At 39.7% G+C, this 14,707-nt stretch overlaps 1 protein-coding gene across 1 annotated transcript in view; it reads right to left on the minus strand.

Annotated features, from left to right (window-relative positions):
• LOC140244259 (fibronectin type-III domain-containing protein 3A-like) overlaps positions 1–13,366 on the minus strand; it is a 174,389-nt gene extending 161,023 nt beyond the window's left edge. Inside the window, 1 exon segment of the mRNA XM_072323898.1 lies at positions 13,289–13,366. The gene's annotated coding sequence lies outside the window, so the exon portion shown is untranslated.
• Between the last annotated feature and the right edge of the window lie 1,341 nt (positions 13,367–14,707).

The raw sequence follows: 14,707 nt of genomic DNA on the forward strand, positions 1-14,707 counted from the left end.
CAAGCAAGCACTGACGAATATTACACCATCAGCTTTTTTTATTTTCTTTCGAGAGGCACTCAATAGTCCACTACAGAGAGCAATGTCAGTATCTTGCTTACAAAATACTCTCTTAAAATGTTTGTGAATAGAAGTTTCAGGATACCATTAAAATATCAGTTACTCAATTATCATTTCAGCACAATTAATAATTGGCTGCACTGTCATTCAAGCATATCGTTGACATTAGACATGACAGCCGCATTCACTCAGACCCGAAATTTGAAAATTGATTTATGCAACATGATGTGAAAACAAAATTGTTCACTACTGCGATCAGCATCATGTTGTATAAATCGGGTACCACTTGACTTTTATTGAAATTGTGTCCAGAGTTTTGTGTGAATGGCACGTGATAACTTTATCAATTTCTTTATCATGATGTAACTCAATGCAGAAGGTCTGGATACCTGGGGGTCATGTTACATTCACCTTGATTTTTTTTTTTTGAAAATTTTGCAATATTTTGTCCCCTGCCTTGTGTGTGAAAATTGCTAAATAAAACTGATCCTAAAACCTTAAATTCCTATAGTTTATGTGAATGCAACTGACATCTGGGATAAAAATAATCTATCACTCCCTTCTTTTGTACAGACTTTTGGCTACTGTCCTATCTTGAGGCAATAGGCTTTTTCAAAGAAATAAATTGGATGAAATGATCTGTACACACTGGTGAGTGCACAGTCGGATACGATACCCCATGATGTGTCTGAAAGGAGGTTCAAGCTCTAATTGCCATCCAGGGCTAACGTTTGACAAATACAGATCGATGGTCGTGTCACTTCGAGATGAAACTCACAGCAGACGATAATAGGGTTGGCACACTACATACAAAGGCTGTGGTCGCTGATATTGATGGTTGAATGGATAGTTCACATTTCATTTCTAAATGGCATTTAGAGCGCTCCAAGAGCGCTCCAGGAGCACTCCCTAGCCCCTCCGAACTCTGTAAGAACAGGCAGATGGGACCTATATTGTAGAACACTCAAAAGTTACGCGCCTCTCAAGCCTGCGCTCAGGAGCATTCCTAATAAGCACTCTAAACTCTGTATTTAAACAGTCACCTACGTTTGGAGCACTCTGGAAGTGGCATGCAGTGAGCGCTGTTAATACAGGTTACTGTGCATACAGTTTACGTTCTAGAGATTCCCCAACACTCAAAGGCCACCATTATAGTAACGTCCCTCTCACCCACTCCATGTGTGGTCTCTACAAATGGACACTTGCTATATGAACAGACATGGACTCATGGAAGGGCATCAAAGCGCTTCAGGGGCGCTCCTGGGACTGACTTTGTGTATAATGGGGTAGCAGACACTTGGGTCACTTCCACTGCCCTATGGACGGGAAGTATATCTTCATGCATCCAAATCAGCTCATTCCAACATAATGCCTGAAGTTTTATATTGTGAGCTGAAATTAGAGGACCACTGATTATCCTATTGACCAATGACTCCTGCTGTTTCCAAATACACAATAATTAACTAAAATCATCACTCAAGATCTTGGAATTTTCAGTCTCTTCCTTTTGTTACAACTCTGAAATCCAGAATGCCATACTATCAATGTGGCTTTGGATCAGACACTTTATTCAACCTATTCATTTCTTTTCTGCTTTTTGTCTTTTCACTGATCAAGTACCACTCATCCTTTCATGACTTATTAATCATAACCCTTTGTTTTATAAGCAAGGTCAAGTACATGTAGTGAAATAATATGCTCAATACAACTGAACATTTAAAAAAAAAAATAAAGTCAAGTGTCTATAAATAAAGTGGCACATTTTTTGCTGACATGACGGATTTCCATTTCTCCTGATCAATTCCCATCCTTTGAGCCGGTGCCAGGCGATACCAGTGGCCACTAGATTGCCCCTCCACCTACTTGCTTTGTTGCATATTTTGCTTCCTTTCCAGGAAGTACTTAATCTAATGCTGTACCTGGTAGTGACACCTGCACTTCGACACTTGGACTGAGGAAGAATTACTATAAAAGTGGATATTTTCGCACTTGGCCAGGTAAGAAGAGTTTGGCGTGTTTTTAATTCCGCGGAATCAAGACATCACGCACAGGAACTTATGGCAAGCAAAAATATGTGTGTGCTTTTATTTTCGCGCTAGTTTCTGGTTGCGTGAAATGCGCGAAAATTTCAACACCGCGAAAATTTCCACTTTTGCAGTAATGATTTGGGTGAACTGTCAAACTGAACGTAGATGTCATTTCCTACATGTGCATGCTTCCTACTGGAACAAATCAGTGGGGGGAGGGGAAGTACTGACCCCTTCCCCTCAGATACAGTTGCTGTGATTGCATCTTCAGAGACAATGTGTATTAAAGAACACTAACGACCCCATCAGGCCTACCAAATAATTGCGGTCTTTAAATAGGATTCCCCTGGATAATATCAGTCCTTTACAGCATGAGTGTGTATGCAGAGCTCGCAGACACGACTGTCCCAGGATATGTTCTGCTTGAATACTCTTCAGGGCTAGCTATCCATGGTTTAGCTAGACACCTCATTCTACTTGAAAACCACAAGTATTCTGCGACCTTGCTCCTTCATCCATATCTCCACTGACGCCACCATAGCAAAGATTGCTTTCGACTGTTCAGAGAAGAAGCAAATACACTCTGTATGAGCACTTAAGGATAGGAAAAGTTCCCTTTAAACTGCTCTCAAACTGAGGCTAAAGCACTCTGCTAGTATGAACAGGTTCTGACTGTATGCACTTCTAATACTTTAATGATTTCATAGATAACAACATAGTGGTCACTCCTCCAGCCCAACATAATAGTTATGAAAAGGCCTCAAACAATGAACTACAGATCATATCGGGATGCAATTATCTGCTAAGGGGGGGGGGGGGGGGGGATAAGAGAACACTCAATCTCATTATCTTTTTTTTTTTTGTCCATATGACAATCAGCAATCAAACGCTCAGATTGACACACATCACAAGTGTGTTATCAATTTGCCCCTTCATCAATTTTATCTACATATTTGCAAAGCAATCATGGGCTTTGATATTATCAGATAATTCATATCTAGAGAAGAAGCTGAGCAACTAAAGGTGACCTTTTGACCAAGTGTTAATTGTATAGATTGTAGCACAAGTGTAAATTCATAATATGCCTCGTGGTTTTTTTTTTTTTTCCACAATTTGTCTAATGTTTGCACATTACTCTTTACTTTCCTCCCATTAATTTATAAACAATAACTACTACTGACAAGTTACAACAGATCAATCAGGTGTGTTATTTTCATTTGAAGGCATCATACTAATTGTCCGATTTCTCTTCCAAGTAAAAAGAAAGAAAGAAAGAAAATTGTACTGTATTTCATCTAACACCCCTTTGGACTTGTCCTTGCTATAAAACACCATTTGTACAAAGGATAGGGCCTACTTACTGGTATGTTCTATCATGGTCACTATTATATGCCAGAAGTGGCATGTGATGTGCACTGCACATACAGTTGTACATGTTCTAGGTCCCTTGCATTACAACTCCTGTGATATTAAATCCCACAGTAATTTGTTTATTCTATGTGGTGATATTTCTGGTAAGCATTGTGCATGTGCATAACTCAAATGGGAATTATAGAATGGGTAGCGAGAATCCTGCGATCTCATTGGTCGAGAGATATGTGTTGATTTGTACTGGGCGCACGCTGAGTCACAGTGGTAAACATGTTATTGCGCACTTGTAGCAAGAGTATGTGCACTTGTAACAAAGGTTCGCGCACTAAGCAAGCGTTCGCGCACTCGGTACGAGACGCCTATTGGCTAAAACAATCATGCATCAGTTTTTACTGGATACATGGTTCTGAAGAAAAACCATGCGTCCAGTAAAAACTGATGCATGGTTTTCGGGCTCTTGTCTATGGCAAGCCAAAAGGATGCATCCAGTAAATTTGTCACCGGGTAACACGATAGAGAAAATGGGGTTTTGGCAAGAAAATTACCCATTCTATAAAACAGATGACCGACATGTCTTTTCGTGCGTCAGGCGGAATATAGTGTGCATGCGGTAACTATGGAATTAAGCCTAAACCCACTCGGCTTTGCCTCGTAGGGTTAAGCATTCCATAGTTACCTTATGCACACAATTCCGACAGACGCACTCAGACCTGTGCGGCATTTGTATAAAGACACATAGTGTGTCGGGTAACACAAAAAAATACATTGCTGTGCGATCTGTAGTATATCCTTACACCATCCACACTCAAATCTCACATAGTATGCGTGTTTTCATGCGAAGTTTGAATTACCACCCTGAATTACCTACTTTGTATGTCACGGTGTATTTGTGTTCATGTTATGTTAAAATGCACAAAATTCTATCGTATTTCACCATTAATGTGAATGCACCTAGTTACACATCTCTCAGCCACTTTGTGCATGGCATTGGGCAGGTGGTGGTGACACTGATACTCAAAAACTCAAAAAGGGCATGTACATCTTTTGTAGCGCTTCAGGAATGCCCCTGTGCCTGACTTTGTGTATTCTAAATTGGGTATAAAAAAAAATTAAAAAAAATCTACTCAAAGAGCAAAGGTCACTTAAGGTCACAGAACTCTACAAGCCACACATGCAAGGACTCCATGAGCCTGTTTAATTTTTGCAACTCGTTAAACACTGGAAGAGAACTTGTGCAACAGGCATTGTTCTGTCCATCTAAAAACAAACAGGCCTGGAAAAAAAAAAGTTCAGGTCAACCAATCAGAACTTCTCCAAATCAGTGCCCATCTGGGAGGAAAAATATTTGTTTTTATCCTCTGTGAAGCACTCATATAAATGCTTATACACATGCACATGCACACACACACACACACACACACACACACACACACACACACACACACACACACCCATATAAACATGTACGGGTTGTAGACTAGTAAAATGCCAGGGCTGTCACACACCCTACAGTGGGTAAATAAAGGACAGAGAAGGCTCCAAACTGAAACTAATATCAACATGTGGTGGACAGATATTTGCACAGTCCAGTCCCAGCTGACCCTATCAACAAACAAACCTGGCACAAGCAGGTACAGTCTGTACTGGCCCAATCTATGCGACACACACATACCATGGTATTGGGAAATCTGTAATCAGACTTAATACATTGTATGCAATGTCAATTTCCCTGTGCAAAAGGGCCTGTACAATATAGGTCCCCCTACATAATTTAGTAGTATGTGCATATTCAAGTATATACATGCATACCAACTAGAAATGGCACTGGCGATGATGCAGTTTGATATACGATCTGTAGGACCACAGCACCCAGACTTTTCTCTTCCTTTTCAAGGTGTACATGTACTATGAGTGACCTTGTCAAGTATCTAGCAAACATGTAGCTCACACAGGTGGTTTCCTATTGCTGTGTCTAGCAACATTTATATAAAGGTCTGCCCCTCTGGTACATTGTCAACAAGCATGAACATTAACCCGGTGGCATACATGTATGTTGTAAATGCATAGTGTATGATTTAGGCATTGCAGCACAGGTTGATGAAGCTGATGCTCAGGCTATAAAGCCTATATCCTACAGCAGTGTACAGTTATTCACTTCCTTCACTCAGTTTGCCAATCAAACCATATCAAACACCACAATGCATCATCCCACAGACAGACAGACAGACAGACAGACACATACACAAAGGTACTCATGTCTCCAGTTATGGGTGGGGGGGGGGGGGGGGGAGGGCAACTTGTCATGAAGTCATGATACCAAGGCATGCTGGGGAAGAATGCACTTGACTAGATAACATTACAAGGCGCATTTTTTTATATCACACACACCTGCATTCCAGAGGTGAGGTCAAGTATTTAATGCTCTCTAAATTTTGTTTTTACAGTTTGTATACACACCTTAGCCTTACAATCATTGCTGGATGCTCAAATAGAGCAGAAAGCACACCCTAAAATAATGCGCTCCAGCCGTGGGACTGCTTGAATTGATCACAGAGCTCACTCAATGCACATACGTAGTAAGTGCTGCCTGTCTATCTCTTCTTGTTTTCTTTTCTTTTGTATACACACCCTTAGCCTTACAATCATTGCTGGATGTTCAAATAGAGCAGAAAGCACACCCTAAAATAATGCGCTCCAGCCGTGGGACTGCCTGAATTGATCACAAAGCTCACTCAATGCACATACGTAGTAAGTGCTGCCTGTCTATCTCTTCTTGTTTTTTTTTTCTTTTCTTTTTTCTTTTCTCGGGGGGGGGGGGGGGGTGGCGATGAGAGAGGATGAAGGTAGGGGTATCTAGCTAAATTTCGCATCCAGCAACTAACATCTGGAGAGAAGATGGGGGACATGATATCACTTGTCAACAGGGTAAACCAGAAGAAAAATTCAATTTGGGCTGTCTGATGGCTGCTGGGCGATGGTCTGATGCAAACTCCTGTAATGTGATACAATCGCCCATGATAAAAGAAAGAGGCCAAGGCAAATGGGAAACGGGAAGTCATTTAGAATGATGCCCGTGCCCACATGCAACATGTAAAATAGCCTCGAAAGCTATTTCCACTTGATAGCGCCATCAAGACCGTGACTGTGTACAGCAGGGGTAGGCTGCCTCCGCTTCCACTGAGGCTCCACGTCTTGAGCGCAACATGCCTGTGGAAGACTGGAGCTAATCAACATGGCACTCTCAAAAAAAAGTCTGAGTAACAGCGTGTGCCTCAGTTTGGGGCCTATCATGCATAATGTTATTACCTCTTGCGAAAATGTTGAGAGTTACAGAAAAAACAAAACAAAACCCTGAAGTACCAGTCAAAAACAAACTTGAAAACCATCAATCAGTATTTTCCATGACATTATGGACACAGGCAAACAGATTACATGTACAATTTTAATAATGTGCCATACTCGTGTAAAATTTATGCAAGTAGTGTGCATTTGTGGATGTACTTTTATGGTTCCACTTATCGTACAGTGTATGTAATTTTACCAATTCCACTTCTTTTGAATACAACATCACCTTTAGATTTCATATCTCATATGCATGCATTTGTATGAGAAAAAAAAAACCAGTTGTGAGTAACAAGATATTCACTCTACTGAAGCATTTTTAATTTTAAGCCACATTTGATTTTTTTTTATAAAAAACTTTTTTTTGATAAATAAATACTAGTAGTATTCATTTGTCCCTAAAGTTTTTCATTCAAATGTGCCTTAAAATCTATGGAAATTTACTATATAATATCTCAGACTCTGACTGAAAGGGGAATTATGAACACCCTAAGATTTTATATCATTTTTACTGTTAATTGGGGAGAAATTTTTATGCTTATTGCCATTGTGCACCTAAAGCCATAATTATCTAATTTTAAACTTAGAAACATCTTTACTAGTACTAAAAATGCACACCATTTCCATCTTGGCTGTGAAGTATCTTTCCAATGTGCAATATCACATTAGTGTCTATCATTTCCTCTAATAAACTGAGGAAGGGTGGGAGAAAGGAAAACAGAGTAAATAGTGGGAGAAGGACGGACAGAGAGGGAGAGGGAATTAGCGAAAGAGATGGAGAGGGAGGGAAGAAAGAAAAAAAGGGGGTGGGGAGAGAGAGGGATAGGGAGACGTGAGAAGGTAGGGCAAGGTCAGGGGCACAAACACACAAAAGATAGCTGATGCCTAAAAAACATACCAAGTGCTATAAAAAGGGGGAAGGGGGGGGGGAAGGGGGGGGGGGAAGGGGGAGGGAAGGGGGGGGGGGGGACAAATGATTTCTGGCTCCCAAGATATGCTTGCCATTAGGGAGAAGGACTGGAAAAGAGGCCGATTTCTCCAAGCACACTTCACTCTCACCATTGTGGCATGCCAAGCTATTTAGCGCTACTGGCTGTACAATTTAGCTCACAATAGAGTTCAGCTGCATAGGTCACATCAAACTCCCCCATGACACCCCCCCCCCCCCCATCCCTAACCAGTCAGAGACTTTCAGATGAGTGACTGCATAGCAAACACACAGTGCTCAATACTGTTACTACTGTCATTCAAGCCTACTTTTAGCCTCTATAGAAAAGAAATCTTGCATTCCCACATTGAAGATAAGAAGCAGTCCAAGTGCAATAATAGGATCGATAGGGCATTTCCATCTGTGTAAGTTTGCAATGTCATATCACCTAAATCCACACTCGGACCTTCAGAATTGTGTAAAATTGCATAGGCCACTGTTATGAAAAGTCCTTACAATGCAGGTGAATGCAAGTCTTTTTCCCACAATACATCCACATACTTAAGACCTTTTTTTCTTCTTTTTTCGTGCCCCAAGTATGTCCATGACTTACGTGTATAGTAGTATACTGCTTGAAAGGTATGGGATAACAAAGCTACTTTATTGTATGCCTGTCCATTGTAACACAATCCTGAAGCTTTAGTGACCAGGCATCTTCTTTTTAACCCGTTGAGGACAGACTGATTTTGCTACAACATGCATTTCCCATAGACACCTGCCCGAGCATACTCGTGACTCGTCCTCAACGGGTTTACAAAAAGGAAGGAGGCGATAGTCAATGTGTATTATCAATATATGATCTCCTTCCATTGATATTCGTCCTCTCAGTTTTCATGCTAGGACTTCAAGGTTAGCCCCTGCACACTTGATTGAAGGCATCAAGAATTGCACGCGCAGTATACACTGACTAAAGCTGCATACTTTTGCAAACAGTTCTTTCGAATCATTGAAACACATGCCGTGTATCCACGCTTCGAAGCTCAACCCTGGAATTCATGTCATAAACTAAAGCTGAATACTATTGTGAAACACTCCTTCAGGTTTAACTGTACATAAAATATTCATGCTTCAAGCTCACCCTTGGAGCTCATACTGTAGAAGAATCCTGGCATTCCATGCATGGTTTTTGCTTTCACTAGACCTATCAGTATCATGGGTTCATCCCATGCAGTTCATAATCCTGCATTTCTCTGATCATTGTAATAATCCTACTACAACAATAAATGAACAAATGTGTGAATCCCTGTGTGAGTCACAAATAAAACCCTACTCATATTCATTCCACGAACATCTAGAATTAACGAGAAGCCCTAAGTAGATCTAGCCAGAAATATCAACCATCCTTCACTCATGTTGTCCCATTCTTCATTACACATCCACCCCCCACCCCCACACCCTCAAAACATTATTGCATGTGTACATGTGTGCCAACTCAAATGGATACAATCTTGAGTATCCATGGAGATCTCTATTGGCCCATTTTGGAAATGATGCAGTATGCTAATTGAGGGGGCAGGATTTGTCAATGGTCGACCAGTAGTCTTGCATAAGGAGACCACTCTTGCCAATCATATTCCCAATGTGCAAATCGCAGTGCACGCTCAAAGAGAGATTCTACCTTGAAGCAGACCTCCTTGACCCATCAGCAGTTCCAGAGGATAGTAAATCAATGGAAACTTTAATCAACAGTTCCATAGCTGACTCATGGTTTGCCTCACAAAAAAAAAAAAAGGGAAAAAAGTCCATCGAGATACAATCAGATACAAGGAGTTTGTGATTAACAAGTAGTGCCCGATTGTCTTGCAGTCGTTTTACTGCACAGTAAATCACTTGCTCTGGATATCTTCATGTCGAGATCTCTGCACAGATACAGTATTAGGTGGCTGAAATTGAAGCAGCAGCTTCGAACTGCTTTCCTAATTCATTTTCTACTATTGTATTTGCAACCTGACACATGATTGAACAGCACACGGCAGAATGTTCACCAGTGGAATGAAGCTCCCGACAGTAAAAAAATGAAATTCAGAGAGTGATTCTACATACACTCACTTTACAATGATACTATATTTATAAATGTAAAAGCAGCTAATTAGAAAAAATACAGTGTATGAGCAAAAGTCAGAGCAAAATGAAGACAAGTACATGTATAGTGTATCTTCTTTTTCTGGACCATAACTTTAAAATGTTAAATGATATGTTGCCCAGCATAGTTGGCAATGGCATCATACAGCTGCATAGTTGCCACAGTGTGAATTACTAACTAGTAGTCGGCTACATTATGTACAGTGACATAAAAAGGGGTGGGGAGGGGGCTTATCAAAACTTATCAAAATGGCCATTTGGTTGTGTGAGCACTTCTATACTTATCCTACACGTGAACAATGTATAAGCTATGTTTATCTTTGCTTTGAAAAGGCACCCCCCCCCCCCCCCAGTATTCAATGTTTGGCAAACATATGTCAATTGCTGTTTACATTTAATACATGCTTAATCAGATTATCTGAGGTATCCAAATATAGACTCTGGGAAATACCACAAAACTACAGGATACTGGTAGATCCATATAAGCTCTACTGTGGACTTTCCTGACTATCAGTTCTCAACCAGACATCAGTATACTGAATACAAACATAAACATTACACTGATCTTTGCATGTCATTATTTTGTACTATGTTGTGTATAATGCAGTTTGTCTTCGCATAATGTGTTGTTTTTGATTTGTGAAAGTGAATTTTGTGAAATTGGACGAAATTTGAATAAAGAATTAAAACAAAATCTGTCTAAGTTTGTCTCTTTCTTAGCTTCTGCTGGTAAACACCTCAATCTCCATAATACATGGGCCTACATTGTATAAGATACAATTAATGCACAATCTGATGAGATTGTCTCGATAAGATTCCAATAATTTTTGGCAAACTTCAGGAGTCATGAAAGCAGTGCCTCACAAAATTATGGACTGAACTTGATCATGTAACCCTTCCAAGGAAAGGCTAGTCCTCTTGTTGATCTGTAGCGTCAATCTTAACTAACCTATAGAACTCAGTTAGCAAAAGTTACATGTATAAATCAATGTCACAACAGACTAATTTTACCAGGCACTAAACATATCAAAAAATCTGATATTATCACTTACTGTCATTACAGAGTTCAAGCCTGACAGTTTTAAAACTTAATACCCGGTATGCACATGAGTCATACTTAAAATGACGCATAAAAAAAAAAAAAAAAATACTCTATCATTCCAGATGAATATCAAATTGTTTTATTGAATATCATTCTTTTACTGAATGCTGAAATGGGAACATTGACAACATACACTGTATTTAAAGCCCAATTCAGTTTTGTATCAGATCCCTAAAATAAATTCAAGATAAAGAAAGGTAAATCTAATGTACACGTATGAAATCCATCTCAGCTTGTATTTCTTACCCCCCCCCCCCCGAAAAAAACCACACACACACACACAACCAACACACACACACACACACACACACAACAAATATGATTATGGTCTTGCCGTTTCATTCTTTGTTTTACCACATAATGGACAGCAAGCATACTCTATGAACGAATTCTCCAATATTTGTGAAGTAATATGTATCCTTGAAGACATTCTTTACGGTGAAACATTCTTTCAGAAACTTTTTTTTTAATGTTAAAGGCACACATACATTGTACAGTACCTTGTCTGATGTAGGTATCAATTATGAAATCACCTGTAACTAAAACACCATACAGTACAAAAATTGGCAAGTCTGAATGTTGCTCAGTTATATCCAGAATACTGTCAATAAGTTATGAAGTGAATATTCAAATAGAGATCTGCTTGATACAAAACATCAAATATGCAAATGAAGAAAAAAAGAATGCACGAAGAATCTAATAGGCCTACATTTCCCAACTTCCAAATTCTTGGGGTACTGTGTAGTGACCCTTTTCTAACATCATAATAGCCACACAGAGAAAACCACGCACATTCCTTCTTCTGGCTTCAAATTACTGTTTGTTGGTTTGTTTGGTTCGGGTTTTTTTTTTTGCTTTTTTTTTTTTTTGCTTTTTTGTTTTTTGGTGTGTGTGTGTGTGTGTGTGTGTGTGTTTTAGCTATGGGGGGGGGCACAATACCTGTAGCACTCACACAATAATGACACATTGTATGTACAATTGTATGTGCTTGAATGTAGAGAGTGCACAATGGTGTATGCCAAGTTTAGTCATTCCTCTGTGGAATTCTCAGCTCAGATTTCTATGTACTATATTTTCAATGTATGTTCCTACAAGTACTATATACGCCATATATTTCGCGAGTCTAAATTTTTGCAAATCGGGTATTTCCGACAATGGTTACATTCGCGATCATGGAGTCCTGTACTGAACGGAGAATTGTACACGCATACAAATGTGTACGTCACATTCACATCGGGATCAGTGTCAATATCTTAGTGACTTTAATTCGTGAATAGCACCTAACTCGCAAAGTTCATGAAAATAAAAACCTCACGATATATTCGGCATATACAGTACATGTATATACCTGTGGATCTGAAGAACACATTATTCACTTTTTTTTCTTTTTCTTTTTTGCTGCAAGGAACAGCAGTTTATTGGTTTACTGAAATCAACTAATCTACCTTTAAATAGGCAAATTGGTCAGTCTTGTAAAAGTTGTCAAAACAGAGTCTACTTACTGTGTCTTTTTATTACTACAAGAATGATAGAAACAACACCTGAATTTGCCTGTTGACAGTACTATCATTAGTATCAAGACGAGGTGTCAAAATGTGTAGGACCTACAGTACACACATGCCATTACACATCGTATCCCACGGCATAAACTGTGAAGCATCATAGCATAAACTCACTTTAACTTGTATTACCCCTTCCTGCATCCTAGGTCTCACCCACTAAACTGAACTAGCAATAAAGCATGACAGTTTGCTGTGACACGTCCTGTTGCAGTAAGGGGAAGGGGGTAAAAACAACACTCAACAGTGTGGTTTCAGAGGTGACTCACGTTTGAAATGCAGCACGCAAGAAGGCTTGGCCAGTGTTTATATTCCCACTATATTCACTTATTCCACATCATAGAGGATTTCTACACCAGCATACAAGAATCCTGTGGGTAGACAACACTAGCTGTACCCTTGTGCCATCCAGTGTTCTTGGACAGTAAGAAGGCAGCACCATACGGAAACACCGAACTTTCTTGCCAGCTGGCATCTGTTATGCGTGATCCAATGGTGAAACCGGGCCTAGCCAGCCCTGTAGGCTGTAGCGAAAGTGCCACATAGGCAACTTACGTAGGCACACAGGAACCCTTGCTCGCAGTAAACTCTCGTCTCTGCACACACAGGCTCCGCCGACATCGAGAAATGTCATGTTAGCACTTTCTTAACACATTTTCTTTACTTTGACTGTCACCCCAGGAAAATAATATGCAGTTTCTAATGATGATTGCCTCTTCCATAACCATAACATATCACGAAATGAACGTTTGCTTACCTTTACCTAACGAAGAAACGAAAAATCTGGACTTTTTCTGGAGACTCGGAATGTTTATGCAGAGGACGTCCGCCATACTTCAGTAAGTGCGCATGCGTAAATTAAATAGCCATCGGCAGCTCGGGTACTAGTATACGACGGGCACGGTGTACGTCTCTCATTTCTGTACCCCTCTACTCCAGTCCTTCCCATCTCTCTCTCAAACAGTTTAATTTCCAGAGAACAGTGAACTTCAACAGTTGTATCATTACAAACTCCGACCACGTTTACAAATCGTCCAAAATAGTCAGCTTTCGGATGTCCTGTAGAGCTCTTGCGGCGAGTGTAAGGAAGAAGCAAAGGAGGAAAAGAAATCATTGGTGTCTGCATTTCTGGTTTACCGGATTTAAGTGCCAATTGCGTAGGCTTACTAGTATTCTGATAAATGGGGAATTGAATTGCCTTTTAGTATTTAGGTAATTAATGTTATCAATGTGTTCTAAGGATGTGTGTCATACTTGCTTATGTTTGTGTGCGTTTTAATTGTATGTTAGACGCGTTTGAAGGTACGTTGAGGGAAAAACTTACGGGAATTTCCAGATTAAAAAAAAAATTTTGATAAATAAAAAAAAAATGAAGCGTTTCCACTGACGTAGGTCTATATTTAGGATTGCGAGTTACTCGACTAATGTACCAGTACCAACCTACACGATGAGTGTGTAAACTACTGTAAGTATGCTTACTTTTTTTTTTTTAATCTAAATGTTATGCACATTCAATGACTTTGTAGGAAATAAGTGGGGGGGGGGGGGTGGGGGTGAGTACCGTTGACCCCGACCACCCATTCCATTCCCGACCGATAGCCCCAACCCCCTTAACTCAACAGGCTGATATCGTCTTCAACGTTAAAAAACGTTCCGCGGCCTGTGTGTGCGTTTGAATAAGGAAAATGCGATAGCGATGAGAAGACGTAGGTTGCACAAACATTTATGAAAATGGGATGAGGAATTATACTGAATTTACATAGCCTTAGTTCGATTCTTAATCATTTCCCTCTATTTCATTTATCCTGCGTAGTCAGTGGGTAAAGTTTTATCATTATTTTGTGCTTTTTGTGGGGAGCATTCTCCAGTGTTGAGGGGAAAACTGAAAAGAAATTTAGGCGGGTAGGAAGCTTAAAAGACCAGGAAAAATAATCAAAAGACGAGAGAGAATTTTTTTATTGTGTTAATATGATATTGATTTTTATATTGTTCTTTGTTCACTGTTTTGGAAAGAAATACTTTATTACCTGTTTCATATCATCAATGAAACTGCATCGCATTAAAAAAAATATTAAAAAAGGTTATTGTTGGTAATTGGTGCCCACATGATTTTTTTTTTTTTTTTTTTTTTTTTTTTTTTTTAAGGGGGAGTTGTTGCTTATTACGAGAAATTTCA

The sequence above is a fragment of the Diadema setosum genome, chromosome 21 (assembly GCF_964275005.1).
Source record: "Diadema setosum chromosome 21, eeDiaSeto1, whole genome shotgun sequence".
NCBI lineage: Eukaryota > Metazoa > Echinodermata > Echinoidea > Diadematoida > Diadematidae > Diadema > Diadema setosum.